The 23669-nt window shown below is 37.7% G+C and overlaps 1 protein-coding gene across 13 annotated transcripts in view; it reads left to right on the top strand.

Moving 5' to 3' along the window:
• The window catches only part of ATP2B2 (ATPase plasma membrane Ca2+ transporting 2), a 434838-nt gene that overhangs the window by 108802 nt on the left and 302367 nt on the right, over window positions 1–23669 (top strand). For all 13 annotated transcript variants that reach the window (XR_013927793.1, XR_013927794.1, XM_080385382.1 and 10 more), the window contains exon 2: window positions 2109–2160. The gene's annotated coding sequence lies outside the window, so the exon portion shown is untranslated. The remainder of the gene's footprint in view (window positions 1–2108; window positions 2161–23669) is intronic.

Below are 23669 nucleotides of genomic sequence, written 5' to 3' on the forward strand. Positions count from 1 at the left end.
TTTTATTTAACAATAAATTTTGTATGAATATAAATTTTTTAATGAGTGACTGACTTTCTCAGATCAAATTCCTCTACAGGGAATTTTACAGCAATATACAGTACCTTTAACCATATTTTCCAAAACTCTGGGAATACCAGATGAAAGCATAAAGAAATATTGATCTGACGGAGCCTTAAGTAATCCCTGATCAAAGTAACAATGCATTTTAAAGCTAGCATTGATTACTCTGGGACTTACCATTTTATGATCCTGGGCTGCGGTTTTGTTATCTTTCCCAGTCTGAAAATGTTGAGTGTCTATAGAGCCAGAGAAATAATATTGAGAATACTGATTAGACATTTATTTGAATTAATCATCCTAGTATTTGAGCACTTCTATGTTATCTTCTGAATTTGTACTCAAAATCAGTCTCATAGAAGTGGAAGTACTTTACTGATGAGGCAAAAGGGGGTGGGAGGTTTAATGACATACCTGTACAGTTAGGCAGAAAGACACTTCTTGCACCCTGAGCCTCAAATTGTGAGCACTGGGGACTGTGGTGTAGACAAAACAGAACTAAGTATTTCTACCACTAGGACTGCATCTGTGCTGCTTCAGGTCCTGCGCTGGCAGTCCTCCTCCTTACTCATTTAACTTACTTAGCATCATTGTCATCTCTACTGTTTAAGTTGTTTAGACCTGCTGTACTTTAAAGCTGTGCATTTAGGTATTGCCCCATATATGTCTCCCTGTTTGCAGTTAGTTTGATTCTCGGAGTTACTCAAAAAATTGCCTGGCGTGGTATCTGATGTACAGATTGCATTGCCAGTTTATGAAGATGATGGACTGTTTTTGCTTAGCTCCAGTATCACGTGTGCAATTTGAAATGATAGAGCTCTAGTTTCCAGCTCTTTACATGTATTTCCATAATGGGAAATCTCCAGAATAGACGTGGAAAAGTAATGTTGGTAGCCCAGGTAGTGGAGCAAGGTGTTTTGCTGGGGAACTACTGCAAATATACTTCTGTTTGCATAGGATGAAAGAAAGATATTTTGATCACTTGTAGTAAGTAATTAGATGTCCTAGTACACCTATCGAGTGGGTTAGCCTTTCTTTTGGCTAGATTTCAATTTCATGTACAATGTGTCACCTACCTAACTTAGCCTTGACTCTCAAATAAGTTGTATCATCCTTTTAATTTCTGACCTGAGCAGGTGTGCAGTGTTCACGGTGAAACTCATAGATTCAAAGAATTCCTTTTTTGGCTGTTAATAGCATAATGTACATGCAGTTTGCGTATCGTTTTGATACGTTCCAGTAGCGCTTTGAAAAGCTGAAAGAGAAATTGATGTTGAATGTATTTATTCTGAAACTCTTAGGAGACTGTCATTGCCACGTAACTGTAAATCTCACAGCTGAGTGAAACAATTACCTGACTAGAGGTAAGATGGTATCTACTAAAGAGGCTGTATGCTTATCAAGATGTGTGTTGACAAATGTGAAACACCCACAGCATTATCTCTGCTTGCTTAAAATCATCTCCAGAAGATTTTAAAATAGGTTCTTTGTTGAAAATTTGGTAATTCTGTACTTAAATTCGTGAACCAGAGAGATATCTAGATGTTTCTCTTGATGTAATTCTAGGAAAATACGTTTTTTTCATCTCCTCCAAAAGTAACTGAGGTAAATATTTCAGATAGCCTGATTTATACATTATTTATTTACTAGACTTTTCCCCTTCAAAATATTTAATTTAAGACAAATTGAGGTTACCTGTTCTATTTAAGACTTATAGACCTCAGTGCTACTACAGAATAATTACAAATGGCAGCAAGAGTAATAGCTTGTACATGTATTATTATTTTGATTTTGAGCGAGACAATTTTAAATGCTTCAGTTGTATTGGAAGGTGTGGTCTTACTTTTTATTAAGACTTAAGTTTGCAATTAGGGAGTAATACAGAAGAGATAAGATTGATTTTATTAATTGTGCAATAAAACCATTTGGTTTTGATATGAAACCATATGTTTTTAATGGACTGCTTTTTCGTCTGATTTTACATTCATTATATCTAGTCATAATTTATATTTCTGAAATTAAAACTATTTTTTCTTTATTTTTATTAGGGCTTGAATGCTGTGGCACAAAGATTTCATCACGCTGCGCGCTATGCTCACGGTAAGCCTTATTTCATCTTGTTAGGTTATACATGTTATCATTCCAGGGGTTATTACATTATTTTGTCAGTCAGTCACTTTAAATCATCATAAATATGCTGATATGAATTTAGTCTTTATCTTTTCTACTGAATTAGTGACAAATTTCTAGTTTTACACAATATCCAGCGCAAAATCAGTTATAAAAATCTGTGAAGAATCTGATAATGGCCTCAAAGTTTCAATGGTTGTGTTAAAAATTGCAGACGGTGCAGGACAGGACCATTTTTGTAGTTTAGGATGCCATTGCGTTGTTTAATTCATGGCTGGTCCCCAGATGACAACATGCAAACAGTAAAACAAAGGGCCCAGCTTGGGGTCCGGTGAATCTTATTTTGTCCAGGCTCCATGTCTTCAGGCTCTTTATCTATGCTAAGTAATTCTCCATGGCTGCCAACTCTTTGGCGCTTCTTAAAATAACTCTGTTAAAAATATTTCATAAACTCATTTTCTATAGGCAAAATAAGCCCCTGTGCTCCTCCGAAGCAGCACACATTTCTTCTGTTCCCCTTCTCCTCCAAATATTAGCAAATTGCCACTTTTATTATGGATATGACATGAAAATAAACCAGATTTTGGAATTAAGCCTCACATTTATCAAATGGTTTCCAACTATGTTCTGTTCTTTTTTGAGCTGCTAAGTAGAAAACACCTTCTGTATTTCTGGATTTACTGATACATATTTTTTAAATAATTATTTTTCCTTTTGCTTTTTACTGGAAGTAGCAGGAATCCTCATGTGGTTCCACTCCCTCTTTTATTTTTTCCCTTTTTTTTTTTTTTTCTGCCCCTCTCTTACCTTGTAAGTTCTTCCTTACCTGCCAAAGGATGTCTGTGCTACTCGGTGACCTCTACCTCTGAGACCAGAAGTTAATGAAGAACTCTCCCTAGCTGATGGGATTAGAGATGTCAGAGGAGTGGCCAAGGCTTTAAGGGACACAGTCTTTTAATCTTCTTCCCTAGTTCACTTAAGTTCAGTCAGCCATTGGAAGTCTGTCTTGTTAAGCTGTCAAGGTATTCAATAGACACATGCAGTGAAGTTGCTTCTTGGTATTTCTGAGCGTCCAGTCACATTCATAAATGTACTGCTGCTTCCTGAGTAAAAATGTTTAATCCTGGCATATTCATCGGCTTCTTAATAAGCACACTTACCCGTGGGAGCAGTTTGGCTTGCAGGGTCTTGAACAGCCAGTGGTAAAAGTTGATGTACATCTTTGCAGATCGGGACCAAGGACAAGCCCTTGCTCAATTGCATATAGCATTTAATTATTCATCACTCTGGAATAAGAGTTAATGCAAGAACAAAAGCTTAACATCTGTCACGTCTTTCAGTGCCTAAGTTTCTCTGTTTCCAGATTTTGGTTTGTTTTATACATTTTTCCCTCATTCTAGCAACTTTTCCATGTAATGTATGAGTTTTTTCCATGGTCTTCTGTACAACATAGTGATATTTGGAGCAGTTCTACAATTTTGCTGATGTTTGCTGGAGGTTTTGAAAGGCTGTGAGGATCTTAGCACTGACTCTGCCAATTTAATTAATCTGGGAGCTCCAGATAGACAGTTAATGGCTCCATGAATAATTTCACTTTCGTACATGCTTAGTTGTGAAGTATTGGACTGATACTTTGCACTCCAAGGCATGATAGAAGTGTCTTTCATTTTAGAGTCCATCTAGCAGTAATCCACTGCAAGCTTTGTAGATGTTCTCTAAAGCAGGGGTTCATGATTTTTCTTTAAGCAATTACTGCATAAGGCCCCAAGCCTGGAATAGTTTAGCTAAAATATTTTTTACAAAAAATACAAGAACCCATTGTAATGTCAAGGGCTTATGGTTAAATTTTACTAATGCAAATTGTTTTATGAATTAGGAAAGTCTGTGACAGTATTATAGTCATTCTAACTTTTTAAAACACATTCTAACTTTTATCAAGATGATAACTAAACCATACTTTTAGTTTAGTAAACTAAACAAACTAAACCATAACTTTTCTGATTTTAATGGAAAAAAATCATTGTATGTTGTCCAATCTTTCTGTAATGGTTTCGAGAGGGAGAAAATGATGATTAAAGCAGAGTATTGAAAATTCTGCACACAAAATACTTTGTGAAAAGTTATTTCAAATCTAGTATCAACAAATCTGCATAGTAGATAAAATTGTTTGGCTCTTTTGTTTCTAATTTATGTTCACATGAAAAAATTAGGATGAAACAGCAATAAGAGAGATCAATTAAAGCTACCAGTACAACTAGTTTTTTTTAAAAAAATCAGTTTACAGTTCAGACTTTAAAAATTACTGCAGTGCAGCTTTTGTATTTGTACTGTATTTGCAAAGAATTATGTCCTGCGTGAAGAACTGGTGCAAATATAAATAAATTATTTATCAGTTGTGAATCAAGGGTGAGTTCTACATCTAGACTTGTAAATACAAATATTTTTTTATTATCTAAAATATATCCCCTATAGATGATATTGAACTTTATTTTTCCGAAATTTTTTTATCAGTTTACATGCTTCTATTGTGGTATAAAAATACCGAGCTTCATTTGTGAAGTCCTCTGTTTATTTTCAGATACCTATGGTATCGAACCTGGCATTGCTATTCACCTTCTGATGTATGGTTTGTCTGATTAGTGTGGTTTGGGGATTGCAATTACTTTGAATAATTTGTCATCTTTTGTCTGCTGTAATTTTTTATTAGAATTCTCTTGAAGAATGCAGTTTATATTACTGAATAAAGTGGGAATGAAACACTGGAGAGTGCAGGGGGTGGTTCCTATATTTACTGAATATGCCTCCTCTTGTATGCCTGCCTTGTATCCCAGAAATGCTTCTTGTGGCAATATGTTTTTTCTTAATTGACCTTTTAAAAAATGCTGTGCATAAGTAAAAGTAAGGGGCTTTTGATTGCAGGTGTTCTTAATTAGATTAATTTACAAAGTAGATCAAGCCAATGAAGGGGGGACAGAGAAGTGACTGCAAGTTTATCAAATTGGCAAAGTAGAGCAATTAATCAGACTGATTTTAACTGGTTTCTTTTTTTAATGATCATCTTGAATAGCATAGAGTGTTTTTCAGCTTCCATTAGAGAAGGCGTTTAATGCGAAGCTGCATTTTGTGAGACAGTTTCCTTGTTTCCTTGTGACATGCATGTCTTGGAGAGTGACAACAGTGGTAATGAGCTGTATTGTATTGTACAAATATTGTAGCACTTGCAGAAATCTGCTGACATTCCCAAGGCACAGAACAGTGTCCTGTAAATTAGGAAAAAACCAAAAAAAGTGTACAGCATCCTCTGTGAAAATATCTGGTGTCTGCCCTAAATTTCTGTATGCAGATAATGCAGTCCTGCCTAATGGCGTGTTTGCTCATGTCCATTAGCCACCAATGCGGTTACACCAGTAGTTCAAAAGGGCATAAATTCTCATCAAAGATAGAGCTACCCACTCGGTAATAAGTATAGTATTGGTGTAAGTCAGAAAAAAAAAAAAAAAAGTCAATTGTGGTTTGCATTATTCAAAAGTTTATCGACACCAAACTCTAACAATTGACTGATTTAACCCCCACATAATTTACAAATTATTATTATTGACTGAGAATAGAATCTCTCCAGTGTACTATGCTCTCCAGTACAAATATTGTGCAGGATGGACATTGTCTTTTATCTAAACAATAATTTGTTAGTGAAAATGTTCAATAGGCAGCTCTTCGGAAACTTCTTGTTGCAGCGTGATGACAATCACTCATTAAGGTGTCCTTAAAATGATGCTTTTAACAAGTTATTATTATTTCTAAGTAAATTAATTCAATTTTGGGACTGTTATGCATATTGATAGAAATTTCCTCCTTTATCCATTTGCAAATGATCTTGTATTTTTAGATGGACTTTTTCTGACTTTCACTGCAGAAAAAAAGAAAGTTCCATAAGATTGTACTTTTTGTATGCTTTGTACAATCTTACGGAACTTCCTTTCTTTTCCTGTAGGCAAAAGCCTTGTGTCATTTCATAATAAACGACACTGGTAGTTCCCAGGTTTGGCCCTGAGAAATTGGACCAAGGCCCCGTAACATTGACACTGAATATGGAGAAGTGATCTCTCTCCAGACACGACCTTCACAGTGACCTTTTCCTTCTCTTCAAGAGGTCAAATGATTTCCCTTCCCACATTCACAGTGAATCCTAAAGCATGTCAGAAAACAAGCAAGGATGAGTGTTAACACTTCTTACTGCAAAATTTAGAGAACTGCTACAACATGCTGATCTTTAAAGTTATTTCCATTCTTCTCTCTCCTATATAGCAGGTTTCTCCCCGTAAGATAAAAGCTAATTAATTTTTTTTATTTTTTTATTTTGAATCCCCTGCCCATGTGTACTCTCCCAGGTCCACTCACTAAAAAACTTTAATCTGCTTTGTACCCTAGTGCAATGCCGGAGGGGACTGTGGCACTGGGGGAGGTATTTTGGTGGCTGTCAAAAGCCAAAACACAGGGGTGAACAGGTTAGTCCAGAAGTGCAGCTGACAGATTCAGGTGTAAGAGAGAGAATTGTGAATGCTTCCTTCAGCATCAGCACTGGTAAGAATGAGACCTTCCATAGGATATTTCCAAATACTGGACCTGCCTGTTGTGTAGAGCTTAAATATAGTTTTCATGTAGATTTGATGATCATTCCTTGTGCCATCAGCTCAATTGTAATATTAGCATTATCTTGTACACTGTGGGTCTTCCTTTAAAAAATACACAAGGAACACCCTGGCACCTTAACTTGGGGCATTTATATTTGAGAATTTTATCACAACTTAAAATACTGTCCTTCTCCCTGCTGTAAAACTGGTTTCTCCTCTTTATAAGTCCTCAGCCATTTTATCTGAAGTACCCAGAAATGAAAATCTTAACCAAGGTTGTCAGTTTGGGTCAAGCTTTTGAAACTTCCTTTTAAAATTTGGAGTTATATTTTCATGCCATTAACACTGAATACTTAAAAACCCATAATGTCCCGTGTTTAGGAGTTCTTTGGAAAACTATAGTATCCTTGAACAGTTGAAGGTAAAGAGGAAATATTTGGGTAATTATTTCAGGATTTTTGGTAGATTGATCATTCTGTTTGCCTTCAGAACAGAAAAGAATAGCTGTAAAAGATGATGCCTGAAATGTGTAAACTGCATTTTCTTTTACATCTCTGGAAAGGTAGTTTCTCATTTGTCTGACGAATTTCTGTCACTTGACTTGATTTTTGAATCACTGAAAATAAGATACAACTTCAATTTTAACTGATATGGAAAACTGCTAAAAGAAGCCTGTAAATAGGAGTAATTAACACCCACCTCCCCTCAGTGTTTCTTTTTTGTGCTTTTTTAAATTGCTAGGTTTAAATGCACTGAATGTGAAAATATTTTAGACAATATTTATGTGGTTTCAAGATGCTTGAGTCTGATCAGTTACCAAATATTTCTTTTCCTTGGGAAGGCTGGAGGGCTGTACTAAACATGACCCTAAATACTCTGGTAGTAATATGAATCCAAGAACTTTTATGTGTTTTTTTGTTGTCTCTGAACCAGTGTTCATACCTGGATGTGTCTGATGAATTAATCAGTACAGAGGAAGGAATGGTGGATAACTAGTAAAAGTGAAACATTGGCTCTGAATAGCTTGTACCTGTACAAAAAGTCTAAACCCACTAATAAGACATGATCTTAGTTCATAAACCATAAATGTTACTGCTGATTAATTGGAAGAAATGGTTCTGGATTCACAGTCTTGAGGGTTTATAGTTTATTTCAGCACTTTCTGAAAAATGCATGGCACTTCTGAAGTGTGAGGATACAGCTGCTTCCACGTCTTTGTAAGGCTATATGCCTCGGGAATCCAGACAGCACCATTTAAGCATCTGGTAGATGTCACCACTGAGAAGTTAAGATGCAAGATCAAAAATACCTGTCTAATAATGTGCTCATCATCGTTTTACTACTGGTAACATCAGCGTGTACTTAATGCTAGTCTAAGACGTTACCAAAACTCTAGTTGTGCTGCACCAGGATCAGGTCAGAGTCGGAACTGGCGTCCAGCTGGCTTTTGGTAGGGGAGGTAAGGAGTGCACTGCACTGGGCGAAGCTGAGTGTCGTTGATGCAGCACAGCTGCACTGGCTGGTACAGTGTGCAGGTGGGAGTGGGGCTCTCAGCTCTTCTCTGGGCGAGCATCTCGACCGTGACTCCTCCCTGCTTCTGTGCCTGCAATGAAAATATCAATGTCGTGTAGGTACTGTGGGTTGTCTCTTAGCGGTGAACTGACCTGGGTGCAGAACAGGTAGCTCTTTTCCACGTGGTTAAGTACTCTGAAACAATTATGTTTCTTAAAGCCTTTCCCCATGGGCATTTAAAGCAGCTCACTGACTGCTATTCCATAGGGTACTGTAGCTTTCTTTTTGATGCAGAATGAACCTGGTCATGAATTTGAAACTATTACTTGCCTTTTAGTTTTTTTTCCCCAATGATTTAATAAGGTGTTTGAAGTACCACCTTGAAAAAAAGACTTGAGAACCATGGGAATAGGGAGAGAAATCATATTACGTTATAATAATATTTATACCGTTCTTTTCATTTCATTGACTTTCTGTCTGTATTCCACTGGTGGCCGTGTTTTCCAACCATTCCAAGTGCTAAAGCTGGAAAAGAGGTGATACATTAATGGTAGTCAGGGATTATAATCCTTCTCAGTCTCATTTCCTATAGGGCATATACCATTTTTTGCAATTATGTTTAATACTTTAATAGTTTGTGATAACTGTCTGTTGTTTGGGATAACTATTTATTGTCTTTGGTTAAGTGTTCCTAAACTTGCTTTCACAGTAACTTATGTGTCACATAAAGGATGTATTTTGTCCAGGATCCTTAATTGAGGTCATTGTTATTTTTGGTTTGGTAGTTGGAGTTTTTTCTCCCCCATGAAGTATATTATTTTTCTTTAAGAAAATTGATGTCATGGATGAAAAGCTGTATTCATTAAAAAGAAAGCAGAATAAAATCCCTTTTTTAATGGTCTGAGGTTTATGGCATGAATATCTCTATTTTCTTAGTTTTTTTTTTTTTTAAAACGTACTATTTTCTATCAAGTAAGAATACTTCTACATTTGCTTAAACACTGCCTCAATATTTCCAGCAAAATACTTTTAAGTCAAATTTCCTTTTTAATAAACTACAGCCTCTTTGAACTCTGCAGACCTCACCATCTGTTACTCAATTTTCACTCCATAAAATTTTGCTGACATCTGTTTAATCAAAAATATTTTTATAGTCATGGAGAAATCTAGTTCAAACTTGGTATTATACTATCCCTATATGCCAAATAGAAAATAGGAAAATAATGAACAGGAACTTACGGGAGAGGACAGGAAAACAGTGAAATCAAGTCTGTTACTGCTTAGGGCACTGCTTGAATCTGGGAGCAACAGCCGTGTCCTGCAGGCTGCAGGGCTCTGCATTTCCAGAGCCAGCTGCTGTGCAGAGGCTTCCTGGGACAACGTGGGGCAACTTTCCCTGGCTTTGACATAGCTGGCCGTCCCCCCCTCAGCTGATGTTTTGGAGCAGCTGCTAGGCTTGGGTCTGAAAAGCCAGAACTAAGTTTACCAGGTTTTAAAAACCTGTCTTCATTCCTTGCCCTGCTGTCCCCATCTTTGCACTTTCTTCCTTGATTGACTTCAACTGGGTAAAGGAACTCACACCCACGAGCTTCTTTACGCTGTTGAAACTCTCCAGTGGTCAGGACACCTGTAAGACATTAATGAAGTAATAAAAGTAGGGGAGACAGATGCTCTTACTTGACTCCATTTGGTTTTCCTGTGCCCTCTGGGGTGCTACGTTCTCTGGTTTCACTGGTTTTCTGTCAAGTGCACGTCATGTCAAAGTCTGTGGATGCTGTAATAGTCACTATAATAGATGTAGTGATAATTATTAGTAAGACCTTATTTTTAGTCTGTTTTTTTTAAAGGAAATGAGGCATGTGCAATTTCTGTCTATCTGTCAATCTGTTTACTTTTTTATCTGTCAAGCTTGATTAGGAAATTTTCATCAGTATCGTGGTCTGACAGACCCTTCCCATCTCCCATTAAAAAAAAGTTAATATAATTATTAAGCAATAATTTGTAACATGTAGTAACCAAATAACTATATATTTTTTCATTGTGCCTCTTGGTTATTATAAATTTTGACCAGTTAAAATGGTTTGTTCAGACATTATATGTTGTACCAAATATTCTTGATTTTGGAGAGGTATCAAAGTGTTCTGGCTTTTCTGTTGCTGTTGGGGTTGAACTTTCTCTTCCAGAATGATTTAGCTGTTTACTGCAGATTTATATTGTTTTGCTTGCAAACTGAACTGATACTTACAAATGAGTGATAAATTCAGACTATTGCTTTTTAATTGACTCTTCAGCAGAATATGCTGATTTTTTTGAATTCAATGATGAGGAGCAATGTTTTTTAAATTTTTCGTACAAATTGCATTATCTACACATTTTGTATTTACATATGTATTATTAAACTGAAATGGTTATGTCATCTTCCGAAATGATATTTTATTCCCTTCCCTGAAGAAGAAAGTCAAGCCTTTTTTTTTAATGATTAAGTAGATAAAACCAATTGAAATGAAACACTAGTATCATTTTGTAATGCTTAGAGCCCTTCCCTAATTCTTTATCCTCAAAGACACTATTTATCTCCTTTTAAGTTTTCTTTATTCAGAGAGCTTTATTATGGTATGAGTGAAAGAAAGGTGTCTGGAAGTATTCTTTGATTTGTTTAAAATCTTCAGTTTATTTGGAAGGAATACTTTTCATCTGGTCTTTCAAAACCCTTTAGAGCAAAGTAAAAGGAAAGCTGAAATGACAATGTTTATTTCTTTGGGGTTTTCTAATGGTAGATTACAAGTGGGGAATTGTTTTTTTGGTAATGACCATGCTATGTAAGTTTAAATTCAAATTATAACCACAACAGATTTTAGCTATATGATGCAAACTGAATATGCTCTTTGTTGTGTGGCAGACAAAATCAGATTGTCGTCATGTTTGCTTATTTTGAGATCAGTAAACTGAAGAAAAACAATATATCTTTTAGCATGAAGAATGTATACTGCCTTTTCAAAAAATATGAACCGAAAAAATTGCAATCGATTTCTTTTACATGCATTGATGTGAAGGTTTGGTACAATTGAAAACACTAACACTGCAATGAAATGATGCTTTTTAACCTTTGTGGGTCAGAACAAATATCTGAGTGTTATATCACCTGTCAATCCCATCCAGGCAGTGCTGTATGTCACAGAGAAAAAATCTTGTAATTTTTTCTTGCTTGACTCTGTCTTTTGCTGACATTTAGAACAAAACAAATTAGAACATGACAGGAAAATCTACTGGGCATAAGGCATAAACTCAGACTTTATTTGATGAAGAACTAAAAGAATAACATTTCCCAATGCCTTACTCTTCTCCCCGGCCTGGGCAGCTGGGAGGATCCTGAAATGTTTCTCCAATGACCAAATAAATGGCTTGGTGCGTGCAGGAGGACGTTTCCCAGGGTGTAGCTGATTGCTCCTTGGCAGATTGCTGCTGCAGCCAGAATCACAGAGGTAGAGCTAGGAGTGTGCTGCATTGCAGGTGGAGGTGCACTGATGAGAAATTCTGTTCTACTCAAATTCTGTTCTATTCTAACTCCAACTTTACCTTAATTCTTCCCTTGTTCTGTTCTACTCCACTACTACTTCTACCCTGATTCTAGTTCTTGTTCTAGTCTGTTTAAGATCACAAGAGATCATGGAGATAGGTGTACCAAGCTAGCAACCTTACACCTGATGCAGTAGAAAATGGAATAAGAATCATAATGAAAAAGCAGCAGGTTTCTGTGGTTTTTTTTGGTGGTTGTTTTTTTCAGTTTGTTTTTGCTCGTTTTTTTTGGTTTGGTGTTTTGTGTTGTGTGGTTTTTTTGTTTGTTTTCGTGGTTTTTTTTTTGTTTTTTCTTTTTTTTAGTTTGGCAATAGAAGAAGCTATCCTGTAGAAACCTTACGAGAGTCAAGTACTGCAGCAGTCCATAGCTAGAAGTCAAGTTAAGGACAATAAGCCCTTGCTAACTGTACCTTGTCTCTTTAGTGATATGCAGTGGAATGAGGAGTTTATGCAATGTTCCATGTTGAGACTCTGAAAGACTGTTTTAAGACAGTTCCTGGTATAGAGGATCTTTTGATGTGGCTTGAGATACTAATTCATGGAACATTACCAACTCTGGCCTTAGAGATGAAACATTTCCAAAATCAAGCCGTTGCCAGCTGAGAAGAATAAGCAGATATGGGCAAACCAGAATGTTTCAGTAATAAACACTTTGATATATTGTAGAACAGTTTGAGGAAAATAGGAAACAATCAGAAAGAACACCATAGTGCAGCAATCTTGACTGTAAAAACTTTTACTTTAGGAAGATAAATTCCTAATTCCTTAAGAATACAGGCTATCAAAATGAAAAGTTAAATTATATCATGAATTAAAACCTAATTAGAAATTAGAAATCAACTGGGGGAATTAAATGCCCTATTATTAATGCTGCAAAAGTGCTTCTAAGATGCCCCAGGGATCAAGACTTTAATGATGATTTGTTAGTGAATTGCTGAAGTTAAGAAAAAACTTTTAAGTTTCATTGGGAGTATCTTCCTGCCACCACAGAATTTTCCCTGAAACAGTACATTTTCAAAGTTTTAGTTTTCAGATATTCAAAACAGGCACTTTAATATGGTTTTCCTAATTTAACTCATTATTCCTGCTTTTGATCTTGGTGAATTTTTAAATATCCCCTCTACATTTTGTATTCATGTAACCTATTTGTTTATTAAAGTGTATTTTTATGGAATCAGAGACTGGTTTGGGCTGGAAGGGACCTTAAAGATCACCCAGTTCCACCCCCTGCCCTGGACAGGGCCCCCTCCCCCCAGCCCAGGTTGCTCCCAGCCCCGTCCAGCCTGGCCTTGGGCACTGCCAGGGATGGGGCACCCACAGCTGCTCTGGGCAGCCTGGGCCAGCGCCTCACTGCCCTTACAGTAAAGAATTTCTTACTAATATCTAATCTTAAGTCTAGCCCCTTTTAGTTTAAAGCCATTCCCCCTTGTCCTATCACTACCTGCCCTTGTAAAACATCCCTCCCCAGCTTCCCTGTGGCCCCCTTAGGTACTGGCAGGTGCTGTAAGGTCTCCCCGGAGCCTTCCCTTCTCCAGGCTGAACAGCCCCAACTTTCAGCCCATCTTCACAGGCGAGCTGCTCCAGCCCTCTGGTCGTCTTCGTGGCCTCCTGTGGACTCGCTCCAACAGGTCCGTGTCCTTCTTGTGTTGGGAGCCCCAGAGCTGGATGCAGCGCTGTGGGTGGGTTCTTACAAGAATGGAGTAGAGGGGGAAGATCATCTCCCTCAACCTGCTGGCCACTCTGCCTTTGATACAGCCCAGGATACGGTTGGCTTTCTGGCCTGCAAGTGCACATTGCCAGGCCACGTTGAGCTTCTCATCCACCAACACCCCCAAGTCTTTCTCCTCAGGGCTGCTCTCAATTAATTCTCTCACCCAGCCTGTATTTGTGCTTGGAGGTGCCCCAACAGACATGCAGGACTTCACACTTGGCCTTGTTGAACCTCACGTGGTTTGCATGGGCCTACCTCTCAAGCCTGTCAAGGTCCCTCTGGATGCCATCCCTTCCCTCCAGTGTGTTGACCACACCACACAGCCTGGTGTGGTCCATCCATCAAATCCACATCTTTCCAATTAAGAGGCAAGGGTGTCGTGTGAGCCAGTGTCAAATACTTTGCACAGGTCCAGGTAGGTGATGACAGTTGCTCTTCCCTCATCCACCAATGCTATAACTGTGTTGTAGAAGGCCACCAGATTTGTCAGGTATGATTTGCCCTTAATGAAGTAATGTTGGCTGTCACCAATCACCTCCTTATTTTCCATGTGCCTTAGCATAGTTTCCAGGAGGATCTGCTCTATGATCTTGCCAGGCAGAGGTGAGACTGACTGGCCTGTATTTCCCTGGGTCTTCCTTATTTCCCTTTTTTAAACATGGGGATTATGGTTCCCTTTTCTCAGTGAGTGGGAACTTCCCCAGACTGCCATGACTTCTCAAATATGATGGCTAGTGTCTTAGCCACTTCATCCACCCGTTCCCTCAGGACCCACAGATGTATTTCATCAGGTCCTGTGGGCTTGCACACCTTCAGGTTCCTTAGATGGTCTTGAACCTGATCTTCTCCTACAGCGGGCAGTTCATTCTCCCAGTCCCTGCCTTTGGCTTCTGCAACATGGGCGGTGTGGCTGGAGCACTTGCTGGTGGAGACCTAGGCAAAAAACTGAGGTACTCAATGAGTACCTCAGCCTTCTCCATGTCCTGAGTGACCAGGTCTCCTGTTTCCTTCTGGAGAGGGCCCACATTTTGGCTAGTCGTCTTTTAATCACCAACATACCTATAGAAGCTTTTCTTGTTGCCCTTGATGTCCCTGGCCAGATGTAGTTCCATCAGGGCTTTGGCTTTCCTAGCCTGATCCCTGGCTGCTTGGTCTATTTCTCTGTGTTGCTCCCAGGCCACCTGTCCTTGCTTCCACCCTCTGTAGGCTTCCTTTTTGTGTTTGAGATGGTCCAGGAGCTCCTTGTTTATCCATGCAGGCCTCCTGGTGTTTTTGCTTGACTTCCTCTTTGTTGGGATGGGTGGTTCCTGAGACTGGAGGAGGTGACCCTTTAATGTTCCTCAGCTTTCTTGGGCCCCTCTTCCCTCCAGGGCTTTATCCCTTGGTACTCTACCAAGCAGATCCCTGAAGAGGCTGAAGTCTGCTCTCCTCAAGTCCAGGGTAATGTGCACCCTCCTCACTGCCCTAAGGGTCCTGAACTCCGCCACTTCATGGTCACTGCATCCAAGGCTGCCCTTGACCTTCACGTCTCCACCAGCCCCTCACTGGTGAGAACAAGGTCCAGCATAGCACCTCTCCTCGTTGGCTCCTCTATCACTTGGAGAAGGCAGTTATTGTCAACGCATTCCAGGAACGTCCTGGATTACCTATGCCCTGCTGTGCTGTCCCTCCAACGGGTACTGGGGTGGTTGAAACCCCCCATGAGGACCAGGGCTTGTGAACACGAGGCTGCTCCTGTCTGTCTGTAGAGGGGCTCATCTGCTTGGTCTTCCTGGTTGAGCAGCCTGTGGCAGACCCCTGCTATTTATTTCCCTTAGCTTTTCTTAATTAACAGCCTGGTTTTAGACTTAGGGAGTTTGGGGTAAGAAAATGTGTAATGGGCCACTTCACATGGTGATCCATTCAGTGAAGTAGTATAGTCGGCACCATGCAGCGATGCAAGGAATAAAATTGCTCCAAGGAAAGTAGTTCACTGTGTGCTCCTGTCACGACAATATATTTTTTTATTATTATCATTCTTGTTTTGCCATGGCATAAATCATCTCATTCTGGTCTTTGGTAGTAACTTGACTTGAATTTCATTAGGCAGAGGTAAATGCTGTTCCACTGGCAGAGAGATTCCACCTTGCTGAAATCGTGACGCTTCTGACCGTGCGTTGCACGGAAGTTTCTTTAATACGCGCGTGCCCAGGCGCGGCAGCGTGTAGCCACCTCAGCAGGCTCTTTGTGCGGGTTGCTTTAAAGAAACTGATGGTGATAGGCTGTCAAAATCATTAGCTAACAGAAATGTGCTCTCTTCCCCCGGCCACCATTTAAATCCCCCAAAAGCTATCTTATTTCCACACTCCATGGCTTTGGCAAATGTGTGCCTTTGTACGGGACGGGGAGCTGCTCTCGGCTGTCCCCTGGTCTGCCCCCGGCTTTCCAGCAGGAGCCCGCCGACAGCAGCTTTTTGAAGTTCCCAAGCTTTTAGCCCATAGCTATGTCACAGCTTGTGCATTGTTTAAGACCATTTTTCTAATGAAAGACGTTGTTAACCTGTACAACCCAATTCTTTTTATTACAGAAGTTTTCCTCACACCCCGCACCCCCCCCCCTGCTGCAGGCACTGCTATAGCCTCTCTTTTGAGCAGGTGAGTTAAAAAAACCACGTTACAACTGAGAGTAACCTCCTTACTCTTGGGACCACTCCTACGCAGTTCAGCTGTGAACGCTGGGGGTTAAGGGATTCACGGGTAAGTTTACACCCACCTGCAGCTGATGGTTCTGCATTTCCCCCCTCCCCCGCCGATTCTCTCTTTACTGTTGGAGGTATATGCTCAAGTGTTAGAGGGGTGAACGATATAGGGTGGCCGAACCATATGTTAATGCAGTCTCCTTGTGAAATAAATCAAGCGTAAGTCTCTCTTGTGATAGACTGTAACTTTTGAGTATTAAAGAATTTGGAGAACAAAAAGGCTTATCTGCATGAAGAAGATGTTTTAGAAGGAGAAAATAGTAATGGCTTTACTTTCCCATTAGCAAATTTCACCTAAAAATGGCACACTGATCTAAATTGTGTTTGCTTTGTTGGGCTTTTTTTGTGGGTTGAAGAACCACATGAGAAACCAGGTAGTAAAAATGTGGAGACAGGTTAAGGTGGGTAAGCGAAGAGAAGAAATTAAAGAAATGACCTTTTTTTGGCCTTAGGTTGGTCCATTTGTAAAATACAGATGTTTGCAGAATATTTTGCATTTTTTTAACTTTAATTTTCCACCCCAGCTTTGGTCACATCTTTCTGTCAGCTTTGACACAAATCAGTGAATAGTTTTAAATATAAAAAATCATTTTCAGATGAGTTAACTTTTATTGAAAAATATTTCCATTTTTTATGCTTCATGGGAGATTTTAAAACTTTGTGTTAAAAGTGAAGTTAAAAATATATGCAAAAGTACCGTGTCCTTTTTCTTTAGAAGGTAAAGTTAATGGAAGATATTCACTTTACACTTAAGTATGGAACAGAATGGGAACAGTTTTATTTTTTTCTATAAGTAGTAACTTCATGGGATTATAATGTCATATTTCTTGATAATACATAAGTGCTTTTACTCCTACATGTACTTTTACAAAATGTAAATTTAGTGAGTCACATTCAGAGCACAAAGGCACTGGGAGTTTGAAAGAATATTTTGCTTTATGCAGCAGAAACTATTATTTGGTATCAAGTCCAAAAACTTTTAAATCATCAAAGTTACAAAAGTATTGCAATAATTATAGTAAATACTGTGAACAAGCTACTCAATTGATATCTAAATTTAGTTCATGCAGAGAATTAATAGACACTTTTGTTTTACACTTGTAGAATGATTTTAATTAGAAGCAATTAAATAAAATTACATTACTCCAAAGTAAATTGCTGCTTTCCAGACTTTTTAAAATCTACATATATTCCATTTGTATGTGAAAGCTTACTGTAATTAAAGCTTGACTTGTTTATATTCTGTAGGAAGAGCTAGAAATCAGTTCAAGCAACCCTTCCACGTAGATGGGTTTTACCAGATTGCAGACTTCTCAGATTTCTCTTTGTAGCATTTTTTCTCCAAAGCACTTGAGTACTGCCACTGTTCAATTCAGGATGCAGAACTAGATAGACCTCTGATTAAGCTCTCTTTCTAAATTGATAATGCTTATGGTGTTGGTATTGTCTTGATGTTTTATGTATCTAGTATTTTAGCTCAAGGAAATATCTGACCAAAAAATGCCTCTATAGATATATGCACGGGAAAGGTTTGTAGTGAAATTTTAAAAGTATAGTTATAACAGTGGTTATGTTAATGTCCCACGTTAAATTTCTTCCTTTTACACTAACATGATACCCTCATTCTTTTGGCACAAATACTTGATGGAAAAGGTGGTCTAAGGACAAAGTAGTCCCTCTAAAGCTTTTTTCTTTATTTGCCTCATGACTCAGCTGTAGATACTTTAAGAAAAAGTCAGTATTTTGTTCTGGAACAGCATCCATGCCTATGAACAATAAGCGTTAAATAGTATGTGGGATACTTGGAATTCAGTTTTATGGTTTGAATGTTTTGAAAAAATGAATTGGTTATCTAAAAGGTAGTGGATGGAAGAGAGAGCTTTCTGCTGCTAATAGTAATTATAGATAGAAAAGGTCCCTGCCAGTCAAAAATGGAAGTAAGCTGACCCAAATATATTGGCCACCACTCTTATGAATATAAGAAAGTGTTGTGTTTTGTCACTTCTACCTTGAATTGCATTTCCACCTCCCTGAATGGGGACTGGCAAATGAGCTTGTATATAGCAGGCTTTGATAGTAGTAGTAGTATTTAATGGATGGTTCCACTTCTTTAACTATTCAAGTTATTTAGAGAACAAGAATAGGTTTTCACATGGTTTGGTTTTTCTAATGGAATCGTCACTGCAATTTCATCTTCACACTCCTTAGGCAAGAGACAAAAGCAGTTTTATGTTCTTTTGAAAATGTTCTATGGAGGTGCCTGCATGTACCAGTAGTAGTATTAAGATCTGAGTGCTGGTAGCCCTCATATGGAAAATGCATATTGCAAGTATGATTGCAAATATCATTAAATTTGCTTTAAAATGGGATTAAAAAAAAAAAGAGTATGGTTTTCTTTTGTTTCCTTTTTCTTATTTTCTTCTTTGTGATTCTTGAGTATCCAAAGCCAAGATAGAAAAGAAGAAACAAAAGCAAGAAGAAACAAGTTTGTAGCTTATTTTATTCTGTAGAGTAAGGAACTTTCTTAAAATGAAGCTGAGATATTTAATCTGTTCCCCTTGGCATTCTCATAGTGGGTTACATACCTTTATCTTCTCGGATCCTTTTCCATATGAGGTTTCTAAAATTTGGATCAGTAAATTCACAACTGTTAAGTGCTGTTTAGTTTGTAACAGCTTTGAAAGTGTGGACTTGAGTCCACTTTATTTTTAAGGTAAGATAACCTGCCTCACCTGGAAGGAGAGCGTATATAATGGTAGATCAATACGTATCTGGGGCCTGACTCAAAGTTTTCTTTTGCTTGTATGCCTTCTTGAATTTTCCTTAGCTAATTTATGCTGGACATAACTCAACATATATATTTACACTCATTCCCACCTGCTTTGCAACGTAATTTACTGTGAAGTACAAGATGACTTGAATTTAGAATATGTGAGTGGAAAAAAATATGTATAAATGATGTTTAGCGATGTGCAATGTATTCATTAAAATATGAATTCTGTGCCTCAAGTGCAATATGCTGATTTTGCATCTTTTATTAAGTGCTGTGTGAGTTCTCATGCTTTGACTAGACCATCACAAAAGTACGTATGCAAAACAGTGGTGAAAGGAATGATGGTTTGGAATTAAAATTTTAATTCACTTTATGTTGTGTTACAGAATAACTTTGGTCCTAAGAATATATAACTGACAATGTAATATATGAATGTAACTTTGCAACATTCAGTGTAAGCATGTAAACAAGATACTGCTTAATGTAACACCTGCTCTCCATTTTAAAGAAATCATGACTACTACTCAGGCTATGTAGACCCCGGAAATTATCTCCTCCATTTATGTGCTGCAACCAATGTGAAGGAATTCTGAATTGTGAAAGCTGCTGATGTCTTCTGGTATAATCACCATCCGGCTATAAATAAAAGAATTTATTGAAATAGGACATTTAATTGATTGTTATTATATTTAAGCTGCAACAGGTTAAACAGCTGTCGTATTATAGTTTAGATTTGAGGTTGATAATTAAGTACAATCCAGGTACGTTAGTTGGCAGTAAATCCATTAAATTAGCAGTAGACAGACACATATTGAAGTGCTCTGAACAATGTGGATGCTTATCCAACGTATTGATGGGGAGGAATGGGCAAAAAATGGCTTTTTGCATCATGTCCTAACAAACATTACTTTTTCTACAACAAGGCCATGCTCGAGAAGATACAAGTGTGGATGATATTGCTACAGAAATACCAGTGTGGAAACTTGCTATGATTTCTTTTTGGTATGTCATTGCCAGAGGAAATATTTATCCACCTCCCTGTTAGAAAAACAAATTTCAACGTTTAGGAAAAGCAGCCAAATCTGATGGGTGTTTTTGTGGTTTGTACTATAATCTCTATAACTGGATGTGAGAGGTCAAGAATGGAAAAAGTGATGGTGGTGTTATTCCAAGTATTGGTTATTCTCATTTATTTAAGAAAATGTGTTATGAATTTGTGTATGCCTTCTGCTCTGATGATGAAGGTTTGCTATATTATAGATGAAAAAGGTTTCTTACAATAATTTTAAACATCACTTCCTTATATCCTCTTTTACTCTATTTTTCCCACTCTTGGGAATGGCTTGTGCCAAGCTGCATAAAAGAAATGTAGTTCCATCTATCTAACTTCTGTATAGAGTACATGAAAAAGAATTTTATTACCATGAATATAAATTTAAACGTCTTTCTAATGTTATTATAAATGTTCTTTGTGTCATGTATTTCATGTACCTGAGTGCATTTTGATACTGTATTGAAATTTACTATATTTCAGACTATTACAAAATTTAATGCTTATTGTACTCACTTGACAGCAGTATTTTTTCATCTACTAGTAGCTGAAAAGTCTATTGCATAGGATGTTTTTTAAAATTCTTCCCCCCCCCTACTCTTTGTTAATAGAACGCTTTCCGTGGAAACTATACACTTCCTCTCACATCTTCAAGGATGTAGGACCAAAAAAGTAGATTTTTAACTTGACAACTTTTATTACTTCTTGTTAAATTAAACATGTTATTTATGAAGTATCAAGTAAAATTGAAAATTTCTACATGTGTTTTATTCCATATTACTTTCAGTTGTATTTGGTATATGTTTCATAATAGGATATTAAAGACACTTTCTACACTCACTTTCAAAGTTTGAAGATCAGCTGCTGAAAAAATGATGGTTAAACATGTATGTAAATGAAAATTTCAGCAGCATTTATGTACTGTAATTGAATGGCAAACTAATTACCTTTATTTTGATAACATTTAAAAAAAGCATTGTAATATAGGGGATAGCAGATGAGTTAATAAGAGGTTTTTTTTCTCTTTTCATTATTTAAATTTTCCATTCATATCTCTTGATAAAATTTCCTCAAGCTTTATGTGGAGTCATCTTGTGTTGGTGCACGCTGTGCTGGAAACTCAGGTTAACTTTCTTCCAACTCCCACCTGGAGTTCTTAATGGTATTCAGGTTTCATTTAGTGATAAATGAACCAAAATCTGCATATCAAGCATTCTTTTTGGATCAAATGGAAATACTTCGGGCTTTTTTCATTTCTTGATGTCTAATAATTATGTGAACTTAATCATGTTGCTGCTATTAGTTGATCATCAGTAGCTATCACATTACTGTAACCCAAAAAGCTCAAAGTTTTCATGAACTGAGGGTAGTTTTGAAAGAGGAAAATACGTATACATGACTGTTCCTCTGTTTAACAGTTGAGCATGGAGTACTTTTGATTTTAGGACTTCTTTTTCATGGACAACAATGAGTGAATTTACTTTAAAATTCCCATTAAGTAAAAAGGGAAGTCATAAGTCTTCACTGTGAATTTGCGTAGCGTCCATCGCGATGGTCAAATCCGTTTAGCCTTCCTTCCTACGCGAGAGCGCGGCGCCTCGGCGTGCTGCTCACCTGCGCTCACCAGGCCCTACTCTTGGGCTGGTGCCCTGAGCACTGAAGCATAAAGAGCAGAGAGGAGGAGTAGTTCACGTGTTTGCAGAAGTTTATCCTGGATAATTCAGCGGACTCCACTCAGTTCTCCATTAATAATCTCTTTTGTAATCGGCTCATCATGTGCCAAGTGAACTTGACCATATTGGGAAACATTTCTGGGAAAATTCCAGCCGTGCACAGAATCATTGTAAACAATTTGTGTGATAGTTGCAATTAGATGTCAGAGACTTTTGAAGGAATTGTAGGAAATCTGTGACAAGAGGACAGTCTTCCCTATGAGGAGCACTCATTTGGAGTCTCATCTTTTATGATTTTGTTGAAGACCAGTCCAGAAACTCTCCAGGGTTTTCACCCCTCTGCCACATGCAGTGGTTTCTGAATGAGGATCCTCTGAGTTGAGGGCTTCTCTCACCTGTTTCATGGTCAAGGTTACCTTGGGAGTTCTCTTTGTATTACTTTCTTTTAGACTTTGGCCAGGAAATGAGCATCAAGGAAAAGTCACTTCAGAATGACGGAGGACAGATTTCTAAATAACCACTTACTTTATACATCAAGGCATATATAAGGCTATTAAAAACAATACAGGGAAATTAGATAAACCGGTTTAGATTTTCTTTATGATGATACTACACAACAGTTCATAAGGATGGCACCGAATTTAACCCTCAGCACTACATTATAGGCTAGTCTGCTTAATTTTGTATCGGTAATTATTGGCAGGTTTTATGTATATATATGTGATGTGTCTATATGCATGTCCTGAGAATTCTTAGCCTAAAGAGGCTGGTTATCTTCACACTTCTGTTTAAGAATCAGTCTTGAATTCTGTGCCGGTCCTGTGAAAGGCAAACCTCCTTAGAAACATTCTCACCCTGATTCCCATCCTACTCTTGATTATGACCTCTTTTTATTTTATTTTATTTTTTTTTAGAGAGAAAAGAAATGGGAGCTTTTTACTTGAAGGAATATGCATACAATTATTTTTAATCCTTGCATTTTCTCAGCTGGCTCCTGAGATTTGAACTAAAGGGAGAAAAATTATTCCATTCTGTTCCCTCTCTTGTGATGCAACTCCAGTGCCATCTCAGTTGCACAAGTTGGAAGTCTGGATAGCCGTAACATTATCACTAGGTCTCAAACATCATTAATGTGAGATTACTGATGAAGAAACAGAGTTTGATATTTATATTAACACATGCCTATGGTGTTTCTCTTCATTGGAATCTTTCCAGTCTGATTGTAACTTGGAAGGTGATAAACACATGAAGGTTCTCACAGTATCTACTAATGCTAAGGACCTCAAGGAATTTTTGGACTAAACAAACGAACAAAAGATGATTTTTTTTTCATTTGTAGTTGCCAAGTATCTGCTATAGGATCAGAGAAACTGCTCAGTCTGGAAAATCTAAAATCAGCCTTATGCAAATACCATTTTCTTACCTGAGGTGCTAACAGTTTGGGCAAGACTTGCAGTGTTAACCACTGTATAAACGTTAGCAGTGAGAGAACAAACCAGCCCATTCCTACTTACTTAATTTATTCAATAAATCACTGATAGTAAAACTAAAGAATCGTTCCCAAATTTCTTGGGTTTCATTTCAGTCTGAATTTCAAGTTGTGTATAGATAAGTTGGTGTGAATGCTTTCAGTGTTTCATTGACAGTATTTCCAAAATCTTTATACATTTATATGCAACCACATAAAAAAGAGACACATGCATACACAAACACTTGCAAATATAAATGTTGCATGCTTTGTCATCTAGAAAATGATGACCAATGATACTAAAAAACTGTTAGCACATTGTGCTTTCCGGCACTGGGTAAGCCTGT

This window comes from Falco punctatus (assembly GCF_963210335.1).
Source record: "Falco punctatus genome assembly, chromosome: 4".
Classification (NCBI taxonomy): domain Eukaryota; kingdom Metazoa; phylum Chordata; class Aves; order Falconiformes; family Falconidae; genus Falco; species Falco punctatus.